The 27,712-nt window shown below is 36.3% G+C and overlaps 24 non-coding genes across 24 annotated transcripts; all 24 read right to left on the bottom strand.

Annotated features, from left to right (window-relative positions):
- Positions 1-76: 76 nt before the first annotated feature.
- TRNAR-UCU (transfer RNA arginine (anticodon UCU)) lies at positions 77-162 on the bottom strand. The gene is given in 2 exon segments: positions 77-112; positions 126-162. It is a non-coding gene; the product is annotated as a tRNA-Arg (tRNA).
- A 787-nt stretch (positions 163-949) lies between these two features.
- On the bottom strand, positions 950-1,035 carry TRNAR-UCU (transfer RNA arginine (anticodon UCU)). The gene is given in 2 exon segments: positions 950-985; positions 999-1,035. It is a non-coding gene; the product is annotated as a tRNA-Arg (tRNA).
- Positions 1,036-1,821: 786 nt separating this feature from the next.
- On the bottom strand, positions 1,822-1,907 carry TRNAR-UCU (transfer RNA arginine (anticodon UCU)). The gene is given in 2 exon segments: positions 1,822-1,857; positions 1,871-1,907. It is a non-coding gene; the product is annotated as a tRNA-Arg (tRNA).
- A 7,846-nt stretch (positions 1,908-9,753) lies between these two features.
- TRNAR-UCU (transfer RNA arginine (anticodon UCU)) lies at positions 9,754-9,839 on the bottom strand. Its single transcript is given in 2 exon segments — positions 9,754-9,789; positions 9,803-9,839. It is a non-coding gene; the product is annotated as a tRNA-Arg (tRNA).
- A 786-nt stretch (positions 9,840-10,625) lies between these two features.
- TRNAR-UCU (transfer RNA arginine (anticodon UCU)) lies at positions 10,626-10,711 on the bottom strand. The gene is given in 2 exon segments: positions 10,626-10,661; positions 10,675-10,711. It is a non-coding gene; the product is annotated as a tRNA-Arg (tRNA).
- Positions 10,712-11,495: 784 nt separating this feature from the next.
- Positions 11,496-11,581, bottom strand: TRNAR-UCU (transfer RNA arginine (anticodon UCU)). Its single transcript is given in 2 exon segments — positions 11,496-11,531; positions 11,545-11,581. It is a non-coding gene; the product is annotated as a tRNA-Arg (tRNA).
- Positions 11,582-12,367: 786 nt separating this feature from the next.
- TRNAR-UCU (transfer RNA arginine (anticodon UCU)) lies at positions 12,368-12,453 on the bottom strand. Its single transcript is given in 2 exon segments — positions 12,368-12,403; positions 12,417-12,453. It is a non-coding gene; the product is annotated as a tRNA-Arg (tRNA).
- Positions 12,454-13,239: 786 nt separating this feature from the next.
- Positions 13,240-13,325, bottom strand: TRNAR-UCU (transfer RNA arginine (anticodon UCU)). The gene is given in 2 exon segments: positions 13,240-13,275; positions 13,289-13,325. It is a non-coding gene; the product is annotated as a tRNA-Arg (tRNA).
- Positions 13,326-14,109: 784 nt separating this feature from the next.
- Positions 14,110-14,195, bottom strand: TRNAR-UCU (transfer RNA arginine (anticodon UCU)). Its single transcript is given in 2 exon segments — positions 14,110-14,145; positions 14,159-14,195. It is a non-coding gene; the product is annotated as a tRNA-Arg (tRNA).
- Positions 14,196-14,981: 786 nt separating this feature from the next.
- TRNAR-UCU (transfer RNA arginine (anticodon UCU)) lies at positions 14,982-15,067 on the bottom strand. The gene is given in 2 exon segments: positions 14,982-15,017; positions 15,031-15,067. It is a non-coding gene; the product is annotated as a tRNA-Arg (tRNA).
- A 786-nt stretch (positions 15,068-15,853) lies between these two features.
- TRNAR-UCU (transfer RNA arginine (anticodon UCU)) lies at positions 15,854-15,939 on the bottom strand. The gene is given in 2 exon segments: positions 15,854-15,889; positions 15,903-15,939. It is a non-coding gene; the product is annotated as a tRNA-Arg (tRNA).
- Positions 15,940-16,723: 784 nt separating this feature from the next.
- Positions 16,724-16,809, bottom strand: TRNAR-UCU (transfer RNA arginine (anticodon UCU)). Its single transcript is given in 2 exon segments — positions 16,724-16,759; positions 16,773-16,809. It is a non-coding gene; the product is annotated as a tRNA-Arg (tRNA).
- A 786-nt stretch (positions 16,810-17,595) lies between these two features.
- On the bottom strand, positions 17,596-17,681 carry TRNAR-UCU (transfer RNA arginine (anticodon UCU)). Its single transcript is given in 2 exon segments — positions 17,596-17,631; positions 17,645-17,681. It is a non-coding gene; the product is annotated as a tRNA-Arg (tRNA).
- A 786-nt stretch (positions 17,682-18,467) lies between these two features.
- Positions 18,468-18,553, bottom strand: TRNAR-UCU (transfer RNA arginine (anticodon UCU)). The gene is given in 2 exon segments: positions 18,468-18,503; positions 18,517-18,553. It is a non-coding gene; the product is annotated as a tRNA-Arg (tRNA).
- Positions 18,554-19,339: 786 nt separating this feature from the next.
- Positions 19,340-19,425, bottom strand: TRNAR-UCU (transfer RNA arginine (anticodon UCU)). Its single transcript is given in 2 exon segments — positions 19,340-19,375; positions 19,389-19,425. It is a non-coding gene; the product is annotated as a tRNA-Arg (tRNA).
- A 786-nt stretch (positions 19,426-20,211) lies between these two features.
- Positions 20,212-20,297, bottom strand: TRNAR-UCU (transfer RNA arginine (anticodon UCU)). Its single transcript is given in 2 exon segments — positions 20,212-20,247; positions 20,261-20,297. It is a non-coding gene; the product is annotated as a tRNA-Arg (tRNA).
- A 786-nt stretch (positions 20,298-21,083) lies between these two features.
- TRNAR-UCU (transfer RNA arginine (anticodon UCU)) lies at positions 21,084-21,169 on the bottom strand. Its single transcript is given in 2 exon segments — positions 21,084-21,119; positions 21,133-21,169. It is a non-coding gene; the product is annotated as a tRNA-Arg (tRNA).
- Positions 21,170-21,955: 786 nt separating this feature from the next.
- Positions 21,956-22,041, bottom strand: TRNAR-UCU (transfer RNA arginine (anticodon UCU)). The gene is given in 2 exon segments: positions 21,956-21,991; positions 22,005-22,041. It is a non-coding gene; the product is annotated as a tRNA-Arg (tRNA).
- Positions 22,042-22,827: 786 nt separating this feature from the next.
- Positions 22,828-22,913, bottom strand: TRNAR-UCU (transfer RNA arginine (anticodon UCU)). Its single transcript is given in 2 exon segments — positions 22,828-22,863; positions 22,877-22,913. It is a non-coding gene; the product is annotated as a tRNA-Arg (tRNA).
- A 786-nt stretch (positions 22,914-23,699) lies between these two features.
- TRNAR-UCU (transfer RNA arginine (anticodon UCU)) lies at positions 23,700-23,785 on the bottom strand. The gene is given in 2 exon segments: positions 23,700-23,735; positions 23,749-23,785. It is a non-coding gene; the product is annotated as a tRNA-Arg (tRNA).
- A 786-nt stretch (positions 23,786-24,571) lies between these two features.
- TRNAR-UCU (transfer RNA arginine (anticodon UCU)) lies at positions 24,572-24,657 on the bottom strand. The gene is given in 2 exon segments: positions 24,572-24,607; positions 24,621-24,657. It is a non-coding gene; the product is annotated as a tRNA-Arg (tRNA).
- Positions 24,658-25,443: 786 nt separating this feature from the next.
- Positions 25,444-25,529, bottom strand: TRNAR-UCU (transfer RNA arginine (anticodon UCU)). Its single transcript is given in 2 exon segments — positions 25,444-25,479; positions 25,493-25,529. It is a non-coding gene; the product is annotated as a tRNA-Arg (tRNA).
- A 786-nt stretch (positions 25,530-26,315) lies between these two features.
- On the bottom strand, positions 26,316-26,401 carry TRNAR-UCU (transfer RNA arginine (anticodon UCU)). Its single transcript is given in 2 exon segments — positions 26,316-26,350; positions 26,365-26,401. It is a non-coding gene; the product is annotated as a tRNA-Arg (tRNA).
- Positions 26,402-27,187: 786 nt separating this feature from the next.
- Positions 27,188-27,273, bottom strand: TRNAR-UCU (transfer RNA arginine (anticodon UCU)). Its single transcript is given in 2 exon segments — positions 27,188-27,223; positions 27,237-27,273. It is a non-coding gene; the product is annotated as a tRNA-Arg (tRNA).
- Positions 27,274-27,712: the final 439 nt, after the last annotated feature.

The raw sequence follows: 27,712 nt of genomic DNA, 5'->3' as shown, positions 1-27,712 counted from the left end.
ATATTACATCATTTCTTACTCTTTATTATCTTATGGGTATTATATAGGACTTTCGCATCAGACACCAAACAAAAGCTGACTCTGGCGGGACTCGAACCCACAACCTTTGAATGCCTACACTTTCCTAGAAGTCCAATGCGCTATCCATTGCGCCACAGAGCCTGAAACTGAAAAAAATTGTTTGGAACTTCAGTGTGGCTAAAACTAATAAGAGAAAGAATAGTAAAAATGGAAATCACTCTAAAAGCAATCTTTCAAGATTTGAGAGCAGATTTTCACAAAATATTTACATTTTAGTAAAGACAAGAATTTCAAGCCAATTTTCTGGACATATCTTATGGCATACATTATGATTTCAGGAGACAAATAAACTTTTTTGGAAAATATTTCCGTTTTTTTTCACTTTTAAAGAATACTGAAGATAATGGATAAAGGTTTAAATTCTTTAGATACAAAACTCTTCTCCAATTAAAACAAGCCTCCAAACTTTGAATCTTTATCTTATCTAGACATTTACATTCGCCACTTTGTGCTAAAGAGTGTTTTTTTAGCAGCTTCCTCTACATTCTTTTCTTTGATCATTTTAAAATCTGATTTACATTTGGAAATTCAGGTATTCTAAAATATAACATCAAGATGTTCAATAATTTTAGAACCAGCAGAGAAAAACTCAGCGTTAGCATTTTCTCGACTCTCTCTGTGTTCTAGACACACATAACAAATCTACATGAAGAATGAATTTCAAAACAGGATGGAAAAGCAGCATTTTAAAAGTTCACAAAACTGGGTTGCCTTCTTAGTCTTTTCTAGAAAGGGGAGCCCTAGCGATTTTTTAATTCTACAAAAATGCTCTAAAGGATAATAATAAATCATATATTAGATCATTTCTTACTCTTTATTATCTTATGGGTATTATATAGGACTTTCGCATCAGACACCAAACAAAAGCTGACTCTGGCGGGACTCGAACCCACAACCTTTGAATGCCTACACTTTGCTAGAAGTCCAATGCGCTATCCATTGCGCCACAGAGCCTGAAACTGAAAAAAATTGTTTGGAACTTCAGTGTGGCTAAAACTAATAAGAGAAAGAATAGTAAAAATGGAAATCACTCTAAAAGCAATCTTTCAAGATTTGAGAGCAGATTTTCACAAAATATTAACATTTTAGTAAAGACAAAAATTTCAAGCCAATTTTCTGGACATATCTTATGGCATACATTATGATTTCAGGAGGCAAATAAACTTTTTTGGAAAATATTTCCGTTTTTTTCACTTTTAAAGAATACTGAAGATAATGGATAAAGGTTTAAATTCTTTAGATACAAAACTCTTCTCCAATTAAAACAAGCCTCCAAACTTTGAATCTTTATCTTATCTAGACATTTACATTCGCCACTTTGTGCTAAAGAGTGTTTTTTTAGCAGCTTCCTCTACATTCTTTTCTTTGATCATTTTAAAATCTGATTTACATTTGGAAATTCAGGTATTCTAAAATATAACATCAAGATGTTCAATAATTTTAGAACCAGCAGAGAAAAACTCAGCGTTAGCATTTTCTCGACTCTCTCTGTGTTCTAGACACACATAACAAATCTACATGAAGAATGAATTTCAAAACAGGATGGAAAAGCAGCATTTTAAAAGTTCACAAAACTGGGTTGCCTTCTTAGTCTTTTCTAGAAAGGGGAGCCCTAGCGATTTTTTAATTCTACAAAAATGCTCTAAAGGATAATAATAAATCATATATTAAATCATTTCTTACTCTTTATTATCTTATGGGTATTATATAGGACTTTCGCATCAGACACCAAACAAAAGCTGACTCTGGCGGGACTCGAACCCACAACCTTTGAATACCTACACTTTCCTAGAAGTCCAATGCGCTATCCATTGCGCCACAGAGCCTGAAACTGAAAAAAATTGTTTGGAACTTCAGTGTGGCTAAAACTAATAAGAGAAAGAATAGTAAAAATGGAAATCACTCTAAAAGCAATCTTTCAAGATTTGAGAGCAGATTTTCACAAAATATTTACATTTTAGTAAAGACAAGAATTTCAAGCCAATTTTCTGGACATATCTTATGGCATACATTATGATTTCAGGAGGCAAATAAACTTTTTTGGAAAATATTTCCGTTTTTTTTCACTTTTAAAGAATACTGAAGATAATGGATAAAGGTTTAAATTCTTTAGATACAAAACTCTTCTCCAATTAAAACAAGCCTCCAATCTTTGAATCTTTATCTTATCTAGACATTTACATTCGCCACTTTGTGCTAAAGAGTGTTTTTTTAGCAGCTTCCTCTACATTCTTTTCTTTGATCATTTTAAAATCTGATTTACATTTGGAAATTCAGGTATTCTAAAATATAACATCAAGATGTTCAATAATTTTAGAACCAGCAGAGAAAAACTCAGCGTTAGCATTTTCTCAACTCTCTCTGTGTTTTAGACACACATAACAAATCTACATGAAGAATGAATTTCAAAACAGGATGGAAAAGCAGCATTTTAAAAGTTCACAAAACTGGGTTGCCTTCTTAGTCTTTTCTAGAAAGGGGAGCCCTAGCGATTTTTGAATTCTACAAAAATGCTCTAAAGGATAATAATAAATCATATATTAAATCATTTCTTACTCTTTATTATCTTATGGGTATTATATAGGACTTTCGCATCAGACACCAAACAAAAGCTGACTCTGGCGGGACTCGAACCCACAACCTTTGAATGCCTACTAGTGATGAGCGAGTACTAAAAAGCTCGGGTGCTCGAAGCTCGGGCCGAGCATCCCAAGATACTCGTGTACTCGGGCCGAGCAACGAGCCCAATGTTATCCTATGGGAGACCCGAGTATTTTTGTGAAATGACCCCCCGGCAGCATGGAGAAACCCTAAAAATGTCACAAAAGTCTCAGAAGAGTGCTCAAATGACATGGCAACAGCATGGGGAAGACCCCTTGAAGCATTTATCACTGAAAAGTCACAGCTGTGAACAATTTTGTCCGCGTTTTACGCCATTTTTACGGACTCACCAGAAAACCTTCCAAAATGACCCCAAAATGATTTTTCATGGCGGAAATATTAAGGGCACATACCCAATAGTGAGATAGAGCTGGTGTATGTTACTTTTTGAGATTAATACATGAAAGATTTTACGTGAAAACATTGTGTGGCACTCCGATGTCCCTGAGAAGAGACGTACATGAAGGCCTCTTGAGTCTAATGTGCCCATTTTGAGGAAGTGAGTCTTTGTAGTATTTTCCTTTGCCAGGGCAGTCCAAAATTGTGAGGTTCACCAATGCCCCTGCATACAGACGTGCATGAGGGCCTGTAAACCTGAAGTGCCCATTGGAAGGAAGTGGGTCTATTGTAGTATAGCCCTTAGGCAGGGCAGCCAAAAATTGGGAGGCTCCACGTTGTCCCTGGGTAGAGACGTGCATGAGGGCCTTTAAACCTGAAGTGCCCATTGTAAGGAAGTGGGTCTATTTCAGTATAGCCCTTTGCCAGGGCAGCCAAAAATTGGGAGGCTCCACATTGTCCCTGGGTAGAGACGTGCATGAGGGCCTCAAAACATTAAGTGTCCATTTTAAGGAAGTGGGTGTATTATAGTATAGCCCTTAGGCAGGGCAGCCAAAAATTGGGAGGCTCCACGTTGTCCCTGGGTAGAGACGTGCATGAGGGCCTCAAAACATTAAGTGTCCATTTTAAGGAAGTGGGTGTATTATAGTATAGCCCTTAGGCAGGGCAGCCAAAAATTGGGAGGCTCCACGTTGTCCCTGGGTAGAGACGTGCATGAGGGCCTCAAAACATTAAGTGTCCATTTTAAGGAAGTGGGTGTATTATAGTATAGCCCTTAGGCAGGGCAGCCAAAAATTGGGAGGCTCCACGTTGTCCCTGGGTAGAGACGTGCATGAGGGCCTCAAAACATTAAGTGTCCATTTTAAGGAAGTGGGTGTATTATAGTATAGCCCTTAGGCAGGGCAGCCAAAAATTGGGAGGCTCCACGTTGTCCCTGGGTAGAGACGTGCATGAGGGCCTCAAAACATTAAGTGTCCATTTTAAGGAAGTGGGTGTATTATAGTATAGCCCTTAGGCAGGGCAGCCAAAAATTGGGAGGCTCCACGTTGTCCCTGGGTAGAGACGTGCATGAGGGCCTCAAAACATTAAGTGTCCATTTTAAGGAAGTGGGTGTATTATAGTATAGCCCTTAGGCAGGGCAGCCAAAAATTGGGAGGCTCCACGTTGTCCCTGGGTTGAGACGTGCATGAGGGCCTCAAAACATTAAGTGTCCATTTTAAGGAAGTGGGTGTATTATAGTATAGCCCTTAGGCAGGGCAGCCAAAAATTGGGAGGCTCCACGTTGTCCCTGGGTAGAGACGTGCATGAGGGCCTCAAAACATTAAGTGTCCATTTTAAGGAAGTGGGTGTATTATAGTATAGCCCTTAGGCAGGGCAGCCAAAAATTGGGAGGCTCCACGTTGTCCCTGGGTAGAGACGTGCATGAGGGTCTCAAAACATTGTTCCCATTGCAAAGGAGCGGGTCTCCTGTCGTTGTAATGTCCATTCTGCAAAGAATGGGCGAAAAAATTTACCACTGGGGGTATACCTGAAACAAAGGCCTAAGTATTGCAATTTGTAACGGTCATCATCATGGTGGCGCATGAGGAGAAGGAGGAGGAGTCCAGCGATTATCCAAAGTCCAGAAGTGTGTACCCATGGGTGAGTGGAGGTACATGGCAAAATTTAAATTCCGCTCTCATTTGCTGGTGGTGTGGTGAAGTCTGGCCCAATCCAACCCTTGTTCATCTTGATCAGAGTCAGCCTGTCAGCATTTTCAGTTGACAGGCGGGTGCGTTTATCTGTAATGATTCCACCTGCGGCACTAAAAACACGCTCTGACAAAATGCTAGCAGCAGGGCAGGCCAGGACTTCCAAGGCGTAGAGAGCCAATTCATGCCACGTGTCCAGCTTGGATACCCAATAATTATAAGGCACAGAGGAATGTCGGAGTACTGTTGTTCGATCTGCAAGGTACTCCTTCAGCATCTGGGCAAACTTAGGATTTCTTGTGGCACTACCCCGCACCTCAGGGGCTGTGGTACGTGAGGGGCTGAGAAAACTGTCCCACATCTTAAAGACTGTTCCCCTACCTCTGGCGGATTGGACTTGTGCCTCTCTCAGCTGTACGCCTCGGTTGTCCACTGATTCATGACCTATGCCGCTAGCGTTTTGTGAGGGGAATGCTTTGCCTACTTCCGTGAGTATGGCCTTCCGAAACTGCTGCATTTTGGTTGACCTCTCCTCCACGGGAATAAGAGACAAAAAGTTCTCCTTGTAGCGTGGGTCTAACAGTGTTACCAACCAGTAATGATTGTCGGCCAAGATGTTCTTAACGCGAGGGTCACGAGACAGGCAGCTTACCATAAAGTCAGCCATGTGCGCCAGACTCTTAACAGCCAGGACTTCAGTAGCCTGACCAACAAGATGACTGAACATGCTGTCCTCCTCCTCCTCCTCATCTACCCTGTCCTCTGGCCAGCCACGCTGAACCGAGGATATGACTGGTGTGCATGTCATATCCTCAATTTGGCCGGAGAGTTGCTCCATGTCTTCATCCTCCTCCTCGTCATAGTCCTCCACTGCACGTTGTGATGAGACGAGGCTGGGCTGTGTGTTATCACCCACACCCACTACTGTTTCTTGCTGCAACTCATCGCGCTCCGCCTGCAATGCATCATGTTTGTTTTTCAGCAGAGACCGTTTTAGAAGGCAGAGTAGCGGTATGGTGACGCTAATAATGGCGTCATCACCACTCACCATCTTGGTGGAGTCCTCAAAGTTTTGGAGGATGGTACATAGGTCTGACATCCATCTCCACTCCTCAGGTGTTATGTGTGGAGTTTGACCCATTTCCCGACGGCTTAGGTGATGCAGGTACTCAACAACTGCACTCTTCTGCTCACATATCCTGACCAACATGTGCAGAGTTGAATTCCAACGCGTGGGGACATCACACACCAGTCTGTGAGCTGGAAGATGCAAACGGCGCTGAAAGCTGGCAAGGCCGGCTGAAGCAGTAGGTGACTTTCGAAAATGTGCAGACAGGCGGCGAACTTTTACCAGTAGATCAGACAGCTCTGGGTATGACTTTATAAACCGCTGAACCACGAGGTTGAGCACATGGGCCACGCATGGAACATGTGTCAGCTGGCCTCGCCTCAAAGCCGCCACCAGGTTCCGGCCATTGTCACACACGACCTTTCCTGGCTTTAGGGTCAGAGGTGTGAGCCAGTGATCTGCCTGCTGTTTCAGAGCTGTCCACAGCTCTTCTGCATTGTGGGGTTTGTCACCTATGCAGATTAGCTTCAGCACAGCCTGTTGCCGCTTCGCCGAGGCAGCGCTGCAGTGCTTCCAGCTTGTGACTGGTGTGGAGGGCACAGTGGATGAGGATGCGCAGGAGGAGGAGGAGGCTGAAGAGCATGACATTCCGGAGCTGTAGAGTGTGGGTGAAACACTGACTGAGGTAGGGCCTGCAAACCTTGGTGTGGGAAGGACGTGTTCCGTCCCTCGCTCAGACTGGGTCCCAGCTTCCACAATATTAACCCAGTGTGCCGTCAACGAGATGTAGCGGCCTTGCCCACAAGCACTTGTCCACGTGTCTGTGGTTAGGTGGACCTTGGGTGAAACAGCGTTGTTCAGGGCACGTGTGATGTTTTGTGACACGTGGTTATGCAACGCGGGGACGGCACACCGGGAGAAATAGTGGCGGCTGGGGACCGAGTAACGTGGGACAGCTGCCGCCATCAGGTCACGGAATGCTTCAGTCTCCACCAGCCTAAAAGGCAACATTTCCAGCGCAAGCAGTCGCGAAATGTTAGCATTTAGAACTGTGGCATGTGGGGTGTTGGCAGTGTATTTGCGCCTGCGTTCAAAGGTTTGCTGAATGGATAACTGAACGCTGCGCTGGGACAAGGACGTGCTTGATGATGGTGTTCTTTCTGCGTAGGCAACTGCAGGTGCAGGAGTGGAGGAGGCTTGTTCGCAGGCAGCATGGACAGAGGATTGGCTCGCATGCACAACCAGCGAAGACGTAGCAGTGACATCAGCAAGCACTGCTCCTCAACTCTGTTGTACTTCCCACAAAGTCGGGTGCTTGGCTGACATGTGCCTGATCATGCTGGTGGTGGTCAGGCTGCTAGTTTTGGTACCCCTGCTGATGCTGGCACGGCAGGTGTTGCAAATGGCCTTTTTTGAATCATCTGGATCCAACTTAAAAAACTGCCAGACTCGGGAAGACCTAACATTTGTACAGGCACCTTGTGTCGTCGTGTTGTTCCGGGGAACGGTTGCCTGACTTCTGCCTGGGGCCACCACCCTGCTTCTTACTGCCTGTTGTGATGCTACGCCTCCCTCCCCCTGTGCACTGCTGTCCTCGCTCTGCATATCCTCCTGCCAGGTTGGGTCAGTTACTGGATCATCCACCACGTCGTCTTCCTCTTCCGCACCCTGCTCCTCCTCCTGACTTGCTGACAATTGTGTCTCATCATCGTCCACCACTTGTTGAGACACGTTGCCAACTTCGTGAGAACGTGGCTGCTCAAATATTTGGCCATCTGTACAGACGATCTCCTCATGACCCACTTCAATATGAGCTGGCGAGAGGCCAGAATGTGTGAATGGAAACGTGAACAGCTCTTCCGAGTGTCCAAGTGTGGGATCATTAATGTCCGAGGAGGACGTGTACTCAGCCTTGTGGTAGGAAGGAGGATCAGGTTCAGAAATGTGCGGTGCAGTATCACGGCTACTGACACTTGACCGTGTGGAAGACAGAGTGTTTGTGGTGGTGCCAATCTGACTGGAAGCATTATCTGCTATCCAACTAACAACCTGTTGACACTGGTCTTGGTTCAAGAGCGGTGTACTGCTGCGGTCCCCAAGAATTTGGGACAGGACGTGCGACCGACTAGATGTGGCCCTTTGTTGTGGCGAAATTAGAGCTTGCCCACGACCTCGGCCTCTGCCTGCACCACCATCACGTCCACTTCCTTGTTCCTTGCCAATGCCCTTGCGCATTTTGCAATGCTGTGCACTGCTGACGTGTATATTCACACTACTTGTGCGTTATATCAAAGTGTGTGGAAATTGCACACAAGTGCACCTGTACGCTGCCACCAACAGGCACACACGTGCGGTTTTAAAAACCAAGCACGGACGCAATAATAACCTAACAGGTTTTTTTGGGGAGCGACAATTACAGACAAGTCAGACACTATCTGGACTGTTTTACACTGTGTACACCAGCCCCAGATATGATGAAGGCTGGTATACGGTCACCACTACCCTGCCTGCCTGCCTGTATACTGGTACAATAGTCCTGACAAGGACTCTTTTGGTCACTAGCCTGTATTCAGACCTGGCTATACCCTGCCTGTATATAGCAACAGTAGTCCTGAGAAGGACTCTGCTACTGTACTCCGACCTGGCTATACCCTGCCTGCCTGTATACAACTAGAATAGTCCTGAGAAGGACTTTTGGTCACACTGTTTGCAGCCCTGCAACTGAAAAAGCTATAAAGGGCCGCAAAGCTTTCCCTGAATCAGCGACACTCTCCCTGCACTCACTGTCTGGATAGCTGTGAGCAGAGCACAGCGCGCCGGCCGATATAAAGGCTCGGTCACGCTGTGCAGGCCGGCCAATCACTGCAATTCCACAACTAACAGGGCTGTGGCATTGCAGTGGTCTGCCAGCCAATCCCTGCATGAGGGCTGGCTCTCAAAAGAGCGCCAACATGCAGAAATGAAGACCACGAGTACAGCACGAGTATCGCGAGATTACTCGGTCCCCGCCGAGCAGCCCGAGTACAGCGATACTCGTGCGAGTACCAAGTAGTGACAAGCATGCTCGCTCATCACTAATGCCTACACTTTCCTAGAAGTCCAATGCGCTATCCATTGCGCCACAGAGCCTGAAACTGAAAAAAATTGTTTGGAACTTCAGTGTGGCTAAAACTAATAAGAGAAAGAATAGTAAAAATGGAAATCACTCTAAAAGCAATCTTTCAAGATTTGAGAGCAGATTTTCACAAAATATTTACATTTTAGTAAAGACAAGATTTTCAAGCCAATTTTCTGGACATATCTTATGGCATACATTATGATTTCAGGAGGCAAATAAACTTTTTTGGAAAATATTTCCGTTTTTTTCACTTTTAAAGAATACTGAAGATAATGGATAAAGGTTTAAATTCTTTAGATACAAAACTCTTCTCCAATTAAAACAAGCCTCCAATCTTTGAATCTTTATCTTATCTAGACATTTACATTCGCCACTTTGTGCTAAAGAGTGTTTTTTTAGCAGCTTCCTCTACATTCTTTTCTTTGATCATTTTAAAATCTGATTTACATTTGGAAATTCAGGTATTCTAAAATATAACATCAAGATGTTCAATAATTTTAGAACCAGCAGAGAAAAACTCAGCGTTAGCATTTTCTCAACTCTCTCTGTTTTTTAGACACACATAACAAATCTACATGAAGAATGAATTTCAAAACAGGATGGAAAAGCAGCATTTTAAAAGTTCACAAAACTGGGTTGCCTTCTTAGTCTTTTCTAGAAAGGGGAGCCCTAGCGATTTTTGAATTCTACAAAAATGCTCTAAAGGATAATAATAAATCATATATTAAATCATTTCTTACTCTTTATTATCTTATGGGTATTATATAGGACTTTCGCATCAGACACCAAACAAAAGCTGACTCTGGCGGGACTCGAACCCACAACCTTTGAATGCCTACACTTTCCTAGAAGTCCAATGCGCTATCCATTGCGCCACAGAGCCTGAAACTGAAAAAAATTGTTTGGAACTTCAGTGTGGCTAAAACTAATAAGAGAAAGAATAGTAAAAATGGAAATCACTCTAAAAGCAATCTTTCAAGATTTGAGAGCAGATTTTCACAAAATATTTACATTTTAGTAAAGACAAGAATTTCAAGCCAATTTTCTGGACATATCTTATGGCATACATTATGATTTCAGGAGGCAAATAAACTTTTTTGGAAAATATTTCCGTTTTTTTCACTTTTAAAGAATACTGAAGATAATGGATAAAGGTTTAAATTCTTTAGATACAAAACTCTTCTCCAATTAAAACAAGCCTCCAATCTTTGAATCTTTATCTTATCTAGACATTTACATTCGCCACTTTGTGCTAAAGAGTGTTTTTTTAGCAGCTTCCTCTACATTCTTTTCTTTGATCATTTTAAAATCTGATTTACATTTGGAAATTCAGGTATTCTAAAATATAACATCAAGATGTTCAATAATTTTAGAACCAGCAGAGAAAAACTCAGCGTTAGCATTTTCTCAACTCTCTCTGTGTTTTAGACACACATAACAAATCTACATGAAGAATGAATTTCAAAACAGGATGGAAAAGCAGCATTTTAAAAGTTCACAAAACTGGGTTGCCTTCTTAGTCTTTTCTAGAAAGGGGAGCCCTAGCGATTTTTGAATTCTACAAAAATGCTCTAAAGGATAATAATAAATCATATATTAAATCATTTCTTACTCTTTATTATCTTATGGGTATTATATAGGACTTTCGCATCAGACACCAAACAAAAGCTGACTCTGGCGGGACTCGAACCCACAACCTTTGAATGCCTACACTTTCCTAGAAGTCCAATGCGCTATCCATTGCGCCACAGAGCCTGAAACTGAAAAAAATTGTTTGGAACTTCAGTGTGGCTAAAACTAATAAGAGAAAGAATAGTAAAAATGGAAATCACTCTAAAAGCAATCTTTCAAGATTTGAGAGCAGATTTTCACAAAATATTTACATTTTAGTAAAGACAAGAATTTCAAGCCAATTTTCTGGACATATCTTATGGCATACATTATGATTTCAGGAGGCAAATAAACTTTTTGGAAAATATTTCCGTTTTTTCACTTTTAAAGAATACTGAAGATAATGGATAAAGGTTTAAATTCTTTAGATACAAAACTCTTCTCCAATTAAAACAAGCCTCCAATCTTTAAATCTTTATCTTATCTAGACATTTACATTCGCCACTTTGTGCTAAAGAGTGTTTTTTTAGCAGCTTCCTCTACATTCTTTTCTTTGATCATTTTAAAATCTGATTTACATTTGGAAATTCAGGTATTCTAAAATATAACATCAAGATGTTCAATAATTTTAGAACCAGCAGAGAAAAACTCAGCGTTAGCATTTTCTCAACTCTCTCTGTGTTTTAGACACACATAACAAATCTACATGAAGAATGAATTTCAAAACAGGATGGAAAAGCAGCATTTTAAAAGTTCACAAAACTGGGTTGCCTTCTTAGTCTTTTCTAGAAAGGGGAGCCCTAGCGATTTTTGAATTCTACAAAAATGCTCTAAAGTATAATAATAAATCATATATTAAATCATTTGTTACTCTTTATTATCTTATGGGTATTATATAGGACTTTCGCATCAGACACCAAACAAAAGCTGACTCTGGCGGGACTCGAACCCACAACCTTTGAATGCCTACACTTTCCTAGAAGTCCAATGCGCTATCCATTGCGCCACAGAGCCTGAAACTGAAAAAAATTGTTTGGAACTTCAGTGTGGCTAAAACTAATAAGAGAAAGAATAGTAAAAATGGAAATCACTCTAAAAGCAATCTTTCAAGATTTGAGAGCAGATTTTCACAAAATATTTACATTTTAGTAAAGACAAGAATTTCAAGCCAATTTTCTAGACATATCTTATGGCATACATTATGATTTCAGGAGGCAAATAAACGTTTTTGGAAAATATTTCCGTTTTTTTCACTTTTAAAGAATACTGAAGATAATGGATAAAGGTTTAAATTCTTTAGATACAAAACTCTTCTCCAATTAAAACAAGCCTCCAATCTTTGAATCTTTATCTTATCTAGACATTTACATTCGCCACTTTGTGCTAAAGAGTGTTTTTTTAGCAGCTTCCTCTACATTCTTTTCTTTGATCATTTTAAAATCTGATTTACACTTGGAAATTCAGGTATTCTAAAATATAACATCAAGATGTTCAATAATTTTAGAACCAGCAGAGAAAAACTCAGCGTTAGCATTTTCTCAACTCTCTCTGTGTTTTAGACACACATAACAAATCTACATGAAGAATGAATTTCAAAACAGGATGGAAAAGCAGCATTTTAAAAGTTCACAAAACTGGGTTGCCTTCTTAGTCTTTTCTAGAAAGGGGAGCACTAGCGATTTTTGAATTCTACAAAAATGCTCTAAAGGATAATAATAAATCATATATTAAATCATTTCTTACTCTTTATTATCTTATGGGTATTATATAGGACTTTCGCATCAGACACCAAACAAAAGCTGACTCTGGCGGGACTCGAACCCACAACCTTTGAATGCCTACACTTTCCTAGAAGTCCAATGCGCTATCCATTGCGCCACAGAGCCTGAAACTGAAAAAAATTGTTTGGAACTTCAGTGTGGCTAAAACTAATAAGAGAAAGAATAGTAAAAATGGAAATCACTCTAAAAGCAATCTTTCAAGATTTGAGAGCAGATTTTCACAAAATATTTACATTTTAGTAAAGACAAGAATTTCAAGCCAATTTTCTGGACATATCTTATGGCATACATTATGATTTCAGGAGGCAAATAAACTTTTTTGGAAAATATTTCCGTTTTTTTCACTTTTAAAGAATACTGAAGATAATGGATAAAGGTTTAAATTCTTTAGATACAAAACTCTTCTCCAATTAAAACAAGCCTCCAATCTTTGAATCTTTATCTTATCTAGACATTTACATTCGCCACTTTGTGCTAAAGAGTGTTTTTTTAGCAGCTTCCTCTACATTCTTTTCTTTGATCATTTTAAAATCTGATTTACATTTGGAAATTCAGGTATTCTAAAATATAACATCAAGATGTTCAATAATTTTAGAACCAGCAGAGAAAAACTCAGCGTTAGCATTTTCTCAACTCTCTCTGTGTTTTAGACACACATAACAAATCTACATGAAGAATGAATTTCAAAACAGGATGGAAAAGCAGCATTTTAAAAGTTCACAAAACTGGGTTGCCTTCTTAGTCTTTTCTAGAAAGGGGAGCCCTAGCGATTTTTGAATTCTACAAAAATGCTCTAAAGGATAGTAATAAATCATATATTAAATCATTTCTTACTCTTTATTATCTTATGGGTATTATATAGGACTTTCGCATCAGACACCAAACAAAAGCTGGCTCTGGCGGGACTCGAACCCACAACCTTTGAATGCCTACACTTTCCTAGAAGTCCAATGCGCTATCCATTGCGCCACAGAGCCTGAAACTGAAAAAAATTGTTTGGAACTTCAGTGTGGCTAAAACTAATAAGAGAAAGAATAGTAAAAATGGAAATCACTCTAAAAGCAATCTTTCAAGATTTGAGAGCAGATTTTCACAAAATATTTACATTTTAGTAAAGACAAGAATTTCAAGCCAATTTTCTGGACATATCTTATGGCATACATTATGATTTCAGGAGGCAAATAAACTTTTTGGAAAATATTTCCGTTTTTTCACTTTTAAAGAATACTGAAGATAATGGATAAAGGTTTAAATTCTTTAGATACAAAACTCTTCTCCAATTAAAACAAGCCTCCAATCTTTGAATCTTTATCTTATCTAGACATTTACATTCGCCACTTTGTGCTAAAGAGTGTTTTTTTAGCAGCTTCCTCTACATTCTTTTCTTTGATCATTTTAAAATCTGATTTACATTTGGAAATTCAGGTATTCTAAAATATAACATCAAGATGTTCAATAATTTTAGAACAAGCAGAGAAAAACTCAGCGTTAGCATTTTCTCAACTCTCTCTGTGTTTTAGACACACATAACAAATCTACATGAAGAATGAATTTCAAAACAGGATGGAAAAGCAGCATTTTAAAAGTTCACAAAACTGGGTTGCCTTCTTAGTCTTTTCTAGAAAGGGGAGCCCTAGCGATTTTTGAATTCTACAAAAATGCTCTAAAGGATAATAATAAATCATATATTAAATAATTTCTTACTCTTTATTATCTTATGGGTATTATATAGGACTTTCGCATCAGACACCAAACAAAAGCTGACTCTGGCGGTATTCGAACCCACAACCTTTGAATGCCTACACTTTCCTAGAAGTCCAATGCGCTATCCATTGCGCCACAGAGCCTGAAACTGAAAAAAATTGTTTGGAACTTCAGTGTGGCTAAAACTAATAAGAGAAAGAATAGTAAAAATGGAAATCACTCTAAAAGCAATCTTTCAAGATTTGAGAGCAGATTTTCACAAAATATTTACATTTTAGTAAAGACAAGAATTTCAAGCCAATTTTCTGGACATATCTTATGGCATACATTATGATTATAGGAGGCAAATAAACTTTTTTGGAAAATATTTCCGTTTTTTTAACTTTTAAAGAATACTGAAGATAATGGATAAAGGTTTAAATTCTTTAGATACAAAACTCTTCTCCAATTAAAACAAGCCTCCAATCTTTGAATCTTTATCTTATCTAGACATTTACATTCGCCACTTTGTGCTAAAGAGTGTTTTTTTAGCAGCTTCCTCTACATTCTTTTCTTTGATCATTTTAAAATCTGATTTACACTTGGAAATTCAGGTATTCTAAAATATAACATCAAGATGTTCAATAATTTTAGAACCAGCAGAGAAAAACTCAGCGTTAGCATTTTCTCAACTCTCTCTGTGTTTTAGACACACATAACAAATCTACATGAAGAATGAATTTCAAAACAGGATGGAAAAGCAGCATTTTAAAAGTTCACAAAACTGGGTTGCCTTCTTAGTCTTTTCTAGAAAGGGGAGCCCTAGCGATTTTTGAATTCTACAAAAATGCTCTAAAGGATAATAATAAATCATATATTAAATAATTTCTTACTCTTTATTATCTTATGGGTATTATATAGGACTTTCGCATCAGACACCAAACAAAAGCTGACTCTGGCGGGATTCGAACCCACAACCTTTGAATGCCTACACTTTCCTAGAAGTCCAATGCGCTATCCATTGCGCCACAGAGCCTGAAACTGAAAAAAATTGTTTGGAACTTCAGTGTGGCTAAAACTAATAAGAGAAAGAATAGTAAAAATGGAAATCACTCTAAAAGCAATCTTTCAAGATTTGAGAGCAGATTTTCACAAAATATTTACATTTTAGTAAAGACAAGAATTTCAAGCCAATTTTCTGGACATATCTTATGGCATACATTATGATTTCAGGAGGCAAATAAACTTTTTTGGAAAATATTTCCGTTTTTTTCACTTTTAAAGAATACTGAAGATAATGGATAAAGGTTTAAATTCTTTAGATACAAAACTCTTCTCCAATTAAAACAAGCCTCCAATCTTTGAATCTTTATCTTATCTAGACATTTACATTCGCCACTTTGTGCTAAAGAGTGTTTTTTTAGCAGCTTCCTCTACATTCTTTTCTTTGATCATTTTAAAATCTGATTTACACTTGGAAATTCAGGTATTCTAAAATATAACATCAAGATGTTCAATAATTTTAGAACCAGCAGAGAAAAACTCAGCGTTAGCATTTTCTCAACTCTCTCTGTGTTTTAGACACACATAACAAATCTACATGAAGAATGAATTTCAAAACAGGATGGAAAAGCAGCATTTTAAAAGTTCACAAAACTGGGTTGCCTTCTTAGTCTTTTCTAGAAAGGGGAGCCCTAGCGATTTTTGAATTCTACAAAAATGCTCTAAAGGATAATAATAAATCATATATTAAATAATTTCTTACTCTTTATTATCTTATGGGTATTATATAGGACTTTCGCATCAGACACCAAACAAAAGCTGACTCTGGCGGGATTCGAACCCACAACCTTTGAATGCCTACACTTTCCTAGAAGTCCAATGCGCTATCCATTGCGCCACAGAGCCTGAAACTGAAAAAAATTGTTTGGAACTTCAGTGTGGCTAAAACTAATAAGAGAAAGAATAGTAAAAATGGAAATCACTCTAAAAGCAATCTTTCAAGATTTGAGAGCAGATTTTCACAAAATATTTACATTTTAGTAAAGACAAGAATTTCAAGCCAATTTTCTGGACATATCTTATGGCATACATTATGATTTCAGGAGGCAAATAAACTTTTTTGGAAAATATTTCCGTTTTTTTCACTTTTAAAGAATACTGAAGATAATGGATAAAGGTTTAAATTCTTTAGATACAAAACTCTTCTCCAATTAAAACAAGCCTCCAATCTTTGAATCTTTATCTTATCTAGACATTTACATTCGCCACTTTGTGCTAAAGAGTGTTTTTTTAGCAGCTTCCTCTACATTCTTTTCTTTGATCATTTTAAAATCTGATTTACACTTGGAAATTCAGGTATTCTAAAATATAACATCAAGATGTTCAATAATTTTAGAACCAGCAGAGAAAAACTCAGCGTTAGCATTTTCTCAACTCTCTCTGTTTTAGACACACATAACAAATCTACATGAAGAATGAATTTCAAAACAGGATGGAAAAGCAGCATTTTAAAAGTTCACAAAACTGGGTTGCCTTCTTAGTCTTTTCTAGAAAGGGGAGCCCTAGCGATTTTTGAATTCTACAAAAATGCTCTAAAGGATAATAATAAATCATATATTAAATCATTTCTTACTCTTTATTATCTTATGGGTATTATATAGGACTTTCGCATCAGAAACCAAACAAAAGCTGACTCTGGTGGGACTCGAACCCACAACCTTTGAATGCCTACACGTTCCTAGAAGTCCAATGCACTATCCATTGCGCCACAGAGCCTGAAACTGAAAAAAATTGTTTGGAACTTCAGTGTGGCTAAAACTAATAAGAGAAAGAATAGTAAAAATGGAAATCACTCTAAAAGCAATCTTTCAAGATTTGAGAGCAGATTTTCACAAAATATTTACATTTTAGTAAAGACAAGAATTTCAAGCCAATTTTCTGGACATATCTTATGGCATACATTATGATTTCAGGAGGCAAATAAACTTTTTTGGAAAATATTTCCGTTTTTTTCACTTTTAAAGAATACTGAAGATAATGGATAAAGGTTTAAATTCTTTAGATACAAAACTCTTCTCCAATTAAAACAAGCCTCCAATCTTTGAATCTTTATCTTATCTAGACATTTACATTCGCCACTTTGTGCTAAAGAGTGTTTTTTTAGCAGCTTCCTCTACATTGTTTTCTTTGATCATTTTAAAATCTGATTTACATTTGGAAATTCAGGTATTCTAAAATATAACATCAAGATGTTCAATAATTTTAGAACCAGCAGAGAAAAACTCAGCGTTAGCATTTTCTCAACTCTCTCTGTGATTTAGACACACATAACAAATCTACATGAAGAATGAATTTCAAAACAGGATGGAAAAGCAGCATTTTAAAAGTTCACAAAACTGGGTTGCCTTCTTAGTCTTTTCTAGAAAGGGGAGCCCTAGCGATTTTTGAATTCTACAAAAATGCTCTAAAGGATAATAATAAATCATATATTAAATCATTTCTTACTCTTTATTATCTTATGGGTATTATATAGGACTTTCGCATCAGACACCAAACAAAAGCTGACTCTGGCGGGACTCGAACCCACAACCTTTGAATGCCTACACTTTCCTAGAAGTCCAATGCGCTATCCATTGCGCCACAGAGCCTGAAACTGAAAAAAATTGTTTGGAACTTCAGTGTGGCTAAAACTAATAAGAGAAAGAATAGTAAAAATGGAAATCACTCTAAAAGCAATCTTTCAAGATTTGAGAGCAGATTTTCACAAAATATTTACATTTTAGTAAAGACAAGAATTTCAAGCCAATTTTCTGGACATATCTTATGGCATACATTATGATTTCAGGAGGCAAATAAACTTTTTTGGAAAATATTTCCGTTTTTTTCACTTTTAAAGAATACTGAAGATAATGGATAAAGGTTTAAATTCTTTAGATACAAAACTCTTCTCCAATTAAAACAAGCCTCCAATCTTTGAATCTTTATCTTATCTAGACATTTACATTCGCCACTTTGTGCTAAAGAGTGTTTTTTTAGCAGCTTCCTCTACATTCTTTTCTTTGATCATTTTAAAATCTGATTTACATTTGGAAATTCAGGTATTCTAAAATATAACATTAAGATGTTCAATAATTTTAGAACCAGCAGAGAAAAACTCAGCGTTAGCATTTTCTCAACTCTCTGTGTGTTTTAGACACACATAACAAATCTACATGAAGAATGAATTTCAAAACAGGATGGAAAAGCAGCATTTTAAAAGTTCACAAAACTGGGTTGCCTTCTTAGTCTTTTCTAGAAAGGGGAGCCCTAGCGATTTTTGAATTCTACAAAAATGCTCTAAAGGATAATAATAAATCATATATTAAATCATTTCTTACTCTTTATTATCTTATGGGTATTATATAGGACTTTCGCATCAGACACCAAACAAAAGCTGACTCTGGCGGGACTCGAACCCACAACCTTTGAATGCCTACACTTTCCTAGAAGTCCAATGCGCTATCCATTGCGCCACAGAGCCTGAAACTGAAAAAAATTGTTTGGAACTTCAGTGTGGCTAAAACTAATAAGAGAAAGAATAGTAAAAATGGAAATCACTCTAAAAGCAATCTTTCAAGATTTGAGAGCAGATTTTCACAAAATATTTACATTTTAGTAAAGACAAGAATTTCAAGCCAATTTTCTGGACATATCTTATGGCATACATTATGATTTCAGGAGGCAAATAAACTTTTTTGGAAAATATTTCCGTTTTTTTCACTTTTAAAGAATACTGAAGATAATGGATAAAGGTTTAAATTCTTTAGATACAAAACTCTTCTCCAAATAAAACAAGCCTCCAATCTTTGAATCTTTATCTTATCTAGACATTTACATTTGCCACTTTGTGCTAAAGAGTGTTTTTTTAGCAGCTTCCTCTACATTCTTTTATTTGATCATTTTAAAATCTGATTTACATTTGGAAATTCAGGTATTCTAAAATATAACATCAAGATGTTCAATAATTTTAGAACCAGCAGAGAAAAACTCAGCGTTAGCATTTTCTCAACTCTCTCTGTGTTTTAGACACACATAACAAATCTACATGAAGAATGAATTTCAAAACAGGATGGAAAAGCAGCATTTTCAAAGTTCACAAAACTGGGTTGCCTTCTTAGTCTTTTCTAGAAAGGGGAGCCCTAGCGATTTTTGAATTCTACAAAAATGCTCTAAAGGATAATAATAAATCATATATTAAATCATTTCTTACTCTTTATTATCTTATGGGTATTATATAGGACTTTCGCATCAGACACCAAACAAAAGCTGACTCTGGCGGGACTCGAACCCACAACCTTTGAATGCCTACACTTTCCTAGAAGTCCAATGCGCTATCCATTGCGCCACAGAGCCTGAAACTGAAAAAAATTGTTTGGAACTTCAGTGTGGCTAAAACTAATAAGAGAAAGAATAGTAAAAATGGAAATCACTCTAAAAGCAATCTTTCAAGATTTGAGAGCAGATTTTCACAAAATATTTACATTTTAGTAAAGACAAGAATTTCAAGCCAATTTTCTGGACATATCTTATGGCATACATTATGATTTCAGGAGGCAAATAAACTTTTTTGGAAAATATTTCCGTTTTTTTCACTTTTAAAGAATACTGAAGATAATGGATAAAGGTTTAAATTCTTTAGATACAAAACTCTTCTCAAATTAAAACAAGCCTCCAATCTTTGAATCTTTATCTTATCTAGACATTTACATTCGCCACTTTGTGCTAAAGAGTGTTTTTTTAGCAGCTTCCTCTACATTCTTTTCTTTGATCATTTTAAAATCTGATTTACATTTGGAAATTCAGGTATTCTAAAATATAACATTAAGATGTTCAATAATTTTAGAACCAGCAGAGAAAAACTCAGCGTTAGCATTTTCTCAACTCTCTGTGTGTTTTAGACACACATAACAAATCTACATGAAGAATGAATTTCAAAACAGGATGGAAAAGCAGCATTTTAAAAGTTCACAAAACTGGGTTGCCTTCTTAGTCTTTTCTAGAAAGGGGAGCCCTAGCGATTTTTGAATTCTACAAAAATGCTCTAAAGGATAATAATAAATCATATATTAAATCATTTCTTACTCTTTATTATCTTATGGGTATTATATAGGACTTTCGCATCAGACACCAAACAAAAGCTGACTCTGGCGGGACTCGAACCCACAACCTTTGAATGCCTACACTTTCCTAGAAGTCCAATGCGCTATCCATTGCGCCACAGAGCCTGAAACTGAAAAAAATTGTTTGGAACTTCAGTGTGGCTAAAACTAATAAGAGAAAGAATAGTAAAAATGGAAATCACTCTAAAAGCAATCTTTCAAGATTTGAGAGCAGATTTTCACAAAATATTTACATTTTAGTAAAGACAAGAATTTCAAGCCAATTTTCTGGACATATCTTATGGCATACATTATGATTTCAGGAGGCAAATAAACTTTTTTGGAAAATATTTCCGTTTTTTTCACTTTTAAAGAATACTGAAGATAATGGATAAAGGTTTAAATTCTTTAGATACAAAACTCTTCTCCAAATAAAACAAGCCTCCAATCTTTGAATCTTTATCTTATCTAGACATTTACATTTGCCACTTTGTGCTAAAGAGTGTTTTTTTAGCAGCTTCCTCTACATTCTTTTATTTGATCATTTTAAAATCTGATTTACATTTGGAAATTCAGGTATTCTAAAATATAACATCAAGATGTTCAATAATTTTAGAACCAGCAGAGAAAAACTCAGCGTTAGCATTTTCTCAACTCTCTCTGTGTTTTAGACACACATAACAAATCTACATGAAGAATGAATTTCAAAACAGGATGGAAAAGCAGCATTTTCAAAGTTCACAAAACTGGGTTGCCTTCTTAGTCTTTTCTAGAAAGGGGAGCCCTAGCAATTTTTGAATTCTACAAAAATGCTCTAAAGGATAATAATAAATCATATATTAAATCATTTCTTACTCTTTATTATCTTATGGGTATTATATAGGACTTTCGCATCAGACACCAAACAAAAGCTGACTCTGGCGGGACTCGAACCCACAACCTTTGAATGCCTACACTTTCCTAGAAGTCCAATGCGCTATCCATTGCGCCACAGAGCCTGAAACTGAAAAAAATTGTTTGGAACTTCAGTGTGGCTAAAACTAATAAGAGAAAGAATAGTAAAAATGGAAATCACTCTAAAAGCAATCTTTCAAGATTTGAGAGCAGATTTTCACAAAATATTTACATTTTAGTAAAGACAAGAATTTCAAGCCAATTTTCTGGACATATCTTATGGCATACATTATGATTTCAGGAGGCAAATAAACTTTTTTGGAAAATATTTCCGTTTTTTTCACTTTTAAAGAATACTGAAGATAATGGATAAAGGTTTAAATTCTTTAGATACAAAACTCTTCTCCAATTAAAACAAGCCTCCAATCTTTGAATCTTTATCTTATCTAGACATTTACATTCGCCACTTTGTGCTAAAGAGTGTTTTTTTAGCAGCTTCCTCTACATTCTTTTCTTTGATCATTTTAAAATCTGATTTACATTTGGAAATTCAGGTATTCTAAAATATAACATCAAGATGTTCAATAATTTTAGAACCAGCAGAGAAAAACTCAGCGTTAGCATTTTCTCAACTCTCTCTGTGTTTTAGACACACATAACAAATCTACATGAAGAATGAATTTCAAAACAGGATGGAAAAGCAGCATTTTAAAAGTTCACAAAACTGGGTTGCCTTCTTAGTCTTTTCTAGAAAGGGGAGCCCTAGCGATTTTTGAATTCTACAAAAATGCTCTAAAGGATAATAATAAATCATATATTAAATCATTTCTTACTCTTTATTATCTTATGGGTATTATATAGGACTTTCGCATCAGACACCAAACAAAAGCTGACTCTGGCAGGACTCGAACCCACAACCTTTGAATGCCTACACTTTCCTAGAAGTCCAATGCGCTATCCATTGCGCCACAGAGACTGAAACTGAAAAAAGTTGTTTGGAACTTCAGTGTGGCTAAAACTAATAAGAGAAAGAATAGTAAAAATGGAAATCACTCTAAAAGCAATCTTTCAAGATTTGAGAGCAGATTTTCACAAAATATTTACATTTTAGTAAAGACAAGAATTTCAAGCCAATTTTCTGGACATATCTTATGGCATACATTATGATTTCAGGAGGCAAATAAACTTTTTTGGAAAATATTTCCGTTTTTTTCACTTTTAAAGAATACTGAAGATAATGGATAAAGGTTTAAATTCTTTAGATACAAAACTCTTCTCCAATTAAAACAAGCCTCCAATCTTTGAATCTTTATCTTATCTAGACATTTACATTCGCCACTTTGTGCTAAAGAGTGTTTTTTTAGCAGCTTCCTCTACATTCTTTTCTTTGATCATTTTAAAATCTGATTTACATTTGGAAATTCAGGTATTCTAAAATATAACATCAAGATGTTCAATAATTTTAGAACCAGCAGAGAAAAACTCAGCGTTAGCATTTTCTCAACTCTCTCTGTGTTTTAGACACACATAACAAATCTACATGAAGAATGAATTTCAAAACATGATGGAAAAGCAGCATTTTAAAAGTTCACAAAACTGGGTTGCCTTCTTAGTCTTTTCTAGAAAGGGGAGCCCTAGCGATTTTTGAATTCTACAAAAATGCTCTAAAGGATAATAATAAATCATATATTAAATCATTTCTTACTCTTTATTATCTTATGGGTATTATATAGGACTTTCGCATCAGACACCAAACAAAAGCTGACTCTGGCGGGATTCGAACCCACAACCTTTGAATGCCTACACTTTCCTAGAAGTCCAATGCGCTGTCCATTGCGCCACAGAGCCTGAAACTGAAAAAAATTGTTTGGAACTTCAGTGTGGCTAAAACTAATAAGAGAAAGAATAGTAAAAATGGAAATCACTCTAAAAGCAATCTTTCAAGATTTGAGAGCAGATTTTCACAAAATATTTACATTTTAGTAAAGACAAGAATTTCAAGCCAATTTTCTGGACATATCTTATGGCATATATTATGATTTCAGGAGGCAAATAAACTTTTTTGGAAAATATTTCCGTTTTTTTCACTTTTAAAGAATACTGAAGATAATGGATAAAGGTTTAAATTCTTTAGATACAAAACTCTTCTCCAATTAAAACAAGCCTCCAATCTTTGAATCTTTATCTTATCTAGACGTTTACATTCGCCACTTTGTGCTAAAGAGTGTTTTTTTAGCAGCTTCCTCTACATTCTTTTCTTTGATCATTTTAAAATCTGATTTACATTTGGAAATTCAGGTATTCTAAAATATAACATCAAGATGTTCAATAATTTTAGAACCAGCACAGAAAAACTCAGCGTTAGCATTTTCTCAACTCTCTCTGTGTTTTAGACACACATAACAAATCTACATGAAGAATAAATTTCAAAACAGGATGGAAAAGCAGCATTTTAAAAGTTCACAAAACTGGGTTGCCTTCTTAGTCTTTTCTAGAAAGGGGAGCCCTAGCGATTTTTGAATTCTACAAAAATGCTCTAAAGGATAATAATAAATCATATATTAAATCATTTCTTACTCTTTATTATCTTATGGGTATTATATAGGACTTTCGCATCAGACACCAAACAAAAGCTGACTCTGGCGGGACTCGAACCCACAACCTTTGAATGCCTACACTTTCCTAGAAGTCCAATGCGCTATCCATTGCGCCACAGAGCCTGAAACTGAAAAAAATTGTTTGGAACTTCAGTGTGGCTAAAACTAATAAGAGAAAGAATAGTAAAAATGGAAATCACTTCAAAAGCAATCTTTCAAGATTTGAGAGCAGATTTTCACAAAATATTTACATTTTAGTAAAGACAAGAATTTCAAGCCAATTTTCTGGACATATCTTATGGCATACATTATGATTTCAGGAGGCAAAGAAACTTTTTTGGAAAATATTTCCGTTTTTTTCACTTTTAAAGAATACTGAAGATAATGGATAAAGGTTTAAATTCTTTAGATACAAAACTCTTCTCCAATTAAAACAAGCCTCCAATCTTTGAATCTTTATCTTATCTAGACATTTACATTCGCCACTTTGTGCTAAAGAGTGTTTTTTTAGCAGCTTCCTCTACATTCTTTTCTTTGATCATTTTAAAATCTGATTTACATTTGGAAATTCAGGTATTCTAAAATATAACATCAAGATGTTCAATAATTTTAGAACCAGCAGAGAAAAACTCAGCGTTAGCATTTTCTCAACTCTCTCTGTGTTTTAGACACACATAACAAATCTACATGAAGAATGAATTTTAAAACAGGATGGAAAAGCAGCATTTTAAAAGTTCACAAAACTGGGTTGCCTTCTTAGTCTTTTCTAGAAAGGGGAGCCCTAGCGATTTTTGAATTCTACAAAAATGCTCTAAAGGATAATAATAAATCATATATTAAATCATTTCTTACTCTTTATTATCTTATGGGTATTGTATAGGACTTTCGCATCAGACACCAAACAAAAGCTGACTCTGGCGGGACTCGAACCCACAACCTTTGAATGCCTACACTTTCCTAGAAGTCCAATGCGCTATCCATTGCGCCACAGAGCCTGAAACTGAAAAAAATTGTTTGGAACTTCAGTGTGGCTAAAACTAATAAGAGAAAGAATAGTAAAAATGGAAATCACTCTAAAAGCAATCTTTCAAGATTTGAGAGCAGATTTTCACAAAATATTTACATTTTAGTAAAGACAAGAATTTCAAGCCAATTTTCTGGACATATCTTATGGCATACATTATGATTTCAGGAGGCAAATAAACTTTTTGGGAAAATATTTCCGTTTTTTTCACTTTTAAAGAATACTGAAGATAATGGATAAAGGTTTAAATTCTTTAGATACAAAACTCTTCTCCAATTAAAACAAGCCTCCAATCTTTGAATCTTTATCTTATCTAGACATTTACATTCGCCACTTTGTGCTAAAGAGTGTTTTTTTAGCAGCTTCCTCTACATTCTTTTCTTTGATCATTTTAAAATCTGATTTACATTTGGAAATTCAGGTATTCTAAAATATAACATCAAGATGTTCAATAATTTTAGAACCAGCAGAGAAAAACTCAGCGTTAGCATTTTCTCAACTCTCTCTGTGTTTTAGACACACATAACAAATCTACATGAAGAATGAATTTCAAAACAGGATGGAAAAGCAGCATTTTAAAAGTTCACAAAACTGGGTTGCCTTCTTAGTCTTTTCTAGAAAGGGGAGCCCTAGCGATTTTTGAATTCTACAAAAATGCTCTAAAGGATAATAATAAATCATATATTAAATCATTTCTTACTCTTTATTATCTTATGGGTATTATATGGGACTTTCGCATCAGACACCAAACAAAAGCTGACTCTGGCGGGACTCGAACCCACAACCTTTGAATGCCTACACTTTCCTAGAAGTCCAATGCGCTATCCATTGCGCCACAGAGCCTGAAACTGAAAAAGATTGTTTGGAACTTCAGTGTGGCTAAAACTAATAAGAGAAAGAATAGTAAAAATGGAAATCACTCTAAAAGCAATCTTTCAAGATTTGAGAGCAGATTTTCACAAAATATTTACATTTTAGTAAAGACAAGAATTTCAAGCCAATTTTCTGGACATATCTTATGGCATACATTATGATTTCAGGAGGCAAATAAACTTTTTTGGAAAATATTTCCGTTTTTTTCACTTTTAAAGAATACTGAAGATAATGGATAAAGGTTTAAATTCTTTAGATACAAAACTCTTCTCCAATTAAAACAAGCCTCCAATCTTTGAATCTTTATCTTATCTAGACATTTACATTCGCCACTTTGTGCTAAAGAGTGTTTTTTTAGCAGCTTCCTCTACATTCTTTTCTTTGATCATTTTAAAATCTGATTTACATTTGGAAATTCAGGTATTCTAAAATATAACATCAAGATGTTCAATAATTTTAGAACCAGCAGAGAAAAACTCAGCGTTAGCATTTTCTCAACTCTCTCTGTGTTTTAGACACACATAACAAATCTACATGAAGAATGAATTTCAAAACAGGATGGAAAAGCAGCATTTTAAAAGTTCACAAAACTGGGTTGCCTTCTTAGTCTTTTCTAGAAAGGGGAGCCCTAGCGATTTTTGAATTCTACAAAAATGCTCTAAAGGATAATAATAAATCATATATTAAATCATTTCTTACTCTTTATTATCTTATGGGTATTATATAGGACTTTCGCATCAGACACCAAACAAAAGCTGACTCTGGCGGGACTCGAACCCACAAACTTGGAATGCCTACACTTTCCTAGAAGTCCAATGCGCTATCCATTGCGCCACAGAGCCTGAAACTGAAAAAAATTGTTTGGAACTTCAGTGTGGCTAAAACTAATAAGAGAAAGAATAGTAAAAATGGAAATCACTCTAAAAGCAATCTTTCAAGATTTGAGAGCAGATTTTCACAAAATATTTACATTTTATTAAAGACAAGAATTTCAAGCCAATTTTCTGGACATATCTTATGGCATACATTATGATTTCAGGAGGCAAATAAACTTTTTTGGAAAATATTTCCATTTTTTTCACTTTTAAAGAATACTGAAGATAATGGATAAAGGTTTAAATTCTTTAGATACAAAACTCTTCTCCAATTAAAACAAGCCTCCAATCTTTGAATCTTTATCTTATCTAGACATTTACATTCGCCACTTTGTGCTAAAGAGTGTTTTTTTAGCAGCTTCCTCTACATTCTTTTCTTTGATCATTTTAAAATCTGATTTACATTTGGAAATTCAGGTATTCTAAAATATAACATCAAGATGTTCAATAATTTTAGAACCAGCAGAGAAAAACTCAGCGTTAGCATTTTCTCAACTCTCTCTGTGTTTTAGACACACATAACAAATCTACATGAAGAATGAATTTCAAAACAGGATGGAAAAGCAGCATTTTAAAAGTTCCCAAAACTGGGTTGCCTTCTTAGTCTTTTCTAGAAAGGGGAGCCCTAGCGATTTTTGAATTCTACAAAAATGCTCTAAAGGATAATAATAAATCATATATTAAATCATTTCTTACTCTTTATTATCTTATGGGTATTATATAGGACTTTCGCATCAGACACCAAACAAAAGCTGACTCTGGCGGGACTCGAACCCACAACCTTTGAATGCCTACACTTTCCTAGAAGTCCAATGCGCTATCCATTGCGCCACAGAGCCTGAAACTGAAAAAAATTGTTTGGAACTTCAGTGTGGCTAAAACTAATAAGAGAAAGAATAGTAAAAATGGAAATCACTCTAAAAGCAATCTTTCAAGATTTGAGAGCAGATTTTCACAAAATATTTACATTTTAGTAAAGACAAGAATTTCAAGCCAATTTTCTGGACATATCTTATGGCATACATTATGATTTCAGGAGGCAAATAAACTTTTTTGGAAAATATTTCAGTTTTTTTCACTTTTAAAGAATACTGAAGATAATGGATAAAGGTTTAAATTCTTTAGATACAAAACTCTTCTCCAATTAAAACAAGCCTCCAATCTTTGAATCTTTATCTTATCTAGACATTTACATTCACCACTTTGTGCTAAAGAGTGTTTTTTTAGCAGCTTCCTCTACATTCTTTTCTTTGATCATTTTAAAATCTGATTTACATT

This window comes from Anomaloglossus baeobatrachus, chromosome 3, assembly GCF_048569485.1.
Source record: "Anomaloglossus baeobatrachus isolate aAnoBae1 chromosome 3, aAnoBae1.hap1, whole genome shotgun sequence".
Taxonomy (NCBI): domain Eukaryota; kingdom Metazoa; phylum Chordata; class Amphibia; order Anura; family Aromobatidae; genus Anomaloglossus; species Anomaloglossus baeobatrachus.
The sequence above is the reverse complement of the archived record's forward strand: the minus strand, read 5'-3'. Positions and strand labels throughout refer to the sequence as shown.